At 42.6% G+C, this 2,649-nt stretch overlaps 1 long non-coding RNA gene across 1 annotated transcript; it reads right to left on the bottom strand.

Annotated features, from left to right (window-relative positions):
- Positions 1 to 473: 473 nt before the first annotated feature.
- LOC112952322 lies at positions 474 to 2,649 on the bottom strand. Its single transcript, XR_003250371.1, has 2 exons — positions 2,539 to 2,649; positions 474 to 513 (listed from the first exon to the last, which is right to left on the bottom strand). It is a non-coding gene; the product is annotated as an uncharacterized LOC112952322 (long non-coding RNA).

Here is a 2,649-nt window from a genome sequence, read left to right as displayed (position 1 = left end):
TGATAAGCTTACCTATGCACTTGCCAATGATTGCCTGCAGTATCCCATAAATACATATATATGTCTACAAACATTCACGTGCAAGTACATAGCAGCCCATGCCGGAGTCACCCACACTGTGGCCCACGGCACTCACCTTTCTTTCAAAGAAGTGATAAGACCAAGAAAAATAATCTGCCAGATATTGTCAAGCCATGTGAAACAGCCAAGAGACACCGAATCTCAGAGCTGCCACCAACACGGGAAGGTCTGGCTGGACCCCCAGATTACTCACGTAGGAACCCAGCGGCCTCCACGTTCTCCTTTGCTTTCCTTCACAATATTCCCAAGCCTTCCAGGTTGCTCCAATGAACTTCCTCATTCACACACTCACCGGAGCAGCTTTTTTCAAGCCCGTTCCTGCCATTTCACCCAAGGCCAGAATTTTCTCTTTGTTTTGAGGTTCACCAGGGTGAGTCTCTTTTCCTGTGTCCAGCTGGGGTTTCTCTAAACCTTCAATTCCATGGCAGGCATCTACAGAAGAAACAGTGACAGGTAAGCCACAGGCAAAGAAAGCAAGTAACAACACCCCTGGTTTACTTAGTAAAACAGCGTACAGGTTCTGGGTATCCTTAGAAGAAATGTCCTTGGTTACAAACATAATATTCTAGTTGGAAACATGTTACTAAACTTGCAAAAAATACAATCATCACTCATTCAGAAAATATTATTCTTGTATTTGAACATGAGCAATCCATTAACACACTGATATAAAATCAGATTTTCGGGCTCTATCTGTGTCTTCATTATCAGTGTCTTTTTTGGGAGGGGAAATGTTGCTTTGGTGTTTCTTCTTACTCTACATCCAACTCAGAGACCTGTCAAGACAAGAGAAAAACTCTAGGGCTTCAACTGCCTTTTCATGCATCTGAGCTATTAATGCAGATTTAAGACATTTAATACAGGTCCTGACCCCTCACCTGACAGCATATGGAAACGCTGGCATCCCTAGCAGCTCACAGGCAAAATATAAATCCATCAGCTGCAAGATCACATGCTAAATCACTTGATAGGATTTTTGTAAGTTTTATCATGACGAAACCGTGGCTTTTGCTGTGGGAAACAGGCACTTTTGTTCTCAGGACAGTCAATCACATCAGGGATGGACGAGGTGACTTCCCACAGTCTCACTCTGTCCTGCTGTCTCTGATATTTCTTGCTGATCAACTACCATCTTATATTTTATTAACATGTATTAACATAACTAACAGCAGATTTCTGCTCCCTTCCCGATTTTACTTAGAGAATTAATTTCTGCATCTTGCATCAGGACACAATCTTTTATTTTCATTTCCTTTTATTGTATAAAAAGAATTTTTTTATCATCCTTATCATGAGCAGTAAGATAATTCCTGAGGAAAAAAGAAGCTCGGGGTAGGTGTTTGCGACTTTGACTGCCATTTCTTTCCTGTTTGGGTTGACAGTTTGCCTGCAAATGTGAAATACTGACATTGAAACCCTCTCCATCTTAAGCCTCTTAATTATTACAGCTATTTCCTTTATTATGTATATTTATTATAAAAGTTTTCATGCCTGTGCCAGATTTGCTCTGCTTCCTTAAAACGCTGTATTCCCTACAGGTATACAAAGGGGATTTATAGAATCCACAAGGCTAGAAAAAATAATTCATTAAAAATAAACACATATTTTTTTCTTTTCTTTTGGTAAATATTTGGATTTGTCACAAGATGTATCAGAAGTCAGTGAAGAGACCCGGGTTTGCAACATCCACTGTGCAAACCAGCTCGAGAGGCTTCTTTTGCCCTTTCGTACACTGTGTGTTTTTGGTTCCGTTTTATTTCTATTCCTCAGCTAAGAGGAAACACGGGGAGGTTTCGGGATTCCCTGACACCACGAGCAGGTGCCTTGCGCAGGCCAGGGTTCACTGTGAGGCACTCTCTGCTATTACAAACCTGCAGCCTCTGTCACAAGCAGATTTCACTGCTTTAAAGTGTTACCCACTGGAATATATTTGTTATTTCATCTGGTTAGTGTGGCTTGTGGAAGCTGGGGCCGTGCTGGGGATAAACCATAGGCTTTGCCAGGGGAAGGAAAGGGCCCTCATGGAAATAGGAGGTATCGGCGCTTCCCATCATTGTGCCTTAAATACGCTCGGCGCTTTTGCCCTCGCTATTGTTCCCCATAGTCACCTTTGGACATGAGGTCAGTGAGGGCTGTTTAAAACAAGTCACAACAAAATTGCAGCATGTCTTTGAGCTATCTGCATGGAAAACCTCGCAGTAACAATGATGTAAAAGGTAAGTTCTCCTTATTTTGGGGGGCTCACCATTTGGGGAGTTCTGTTTGGATGAGAGCAGGTGGGGAATACCAGCCTCGATTAAAAACACAAAAGGAATGGGTGGATGTGCTCAGGGGCTGAGGAAGGAAATCTTAAACACAATACTCACATCATGCTGATGTCTCAATAATATATGCTATAATACCAACAATATAGAGTTTTGTTTCATATGCATGTGGCAGTATGTTTTAACTGTGAACCTGTTACAGATGTGCAGCCCAGGCCTATTCCCAGCCAGGAGACGACGGCATCGGGTTCTCACAGGGCCCATCTAACCGAACGCAGCAAAACATCCGCTGGAGATGCTGGTG

The sequence above is a fragment of the Nothoprocta perdicaria genome, unplaced genomic scaffold (genome assembly GCF_003342845.1).
Source record: "Nothoprocta perdicaria isolate Ctin4 unplaced genomic scaffold, notPer1 scaffold_4, whole genome shotgun sequence".
Lineage (NCBI taxonomy): Eukaryota > Metazoa > Chordata > Aves > Tinamiformes > Tinamidae > Nothoprocta > Nothoprocta perdicaria.
Note: the sequence above shows the minus strand (reverse complement) of the source record. Positions and strands in the feature narration are given on the sequence as shown.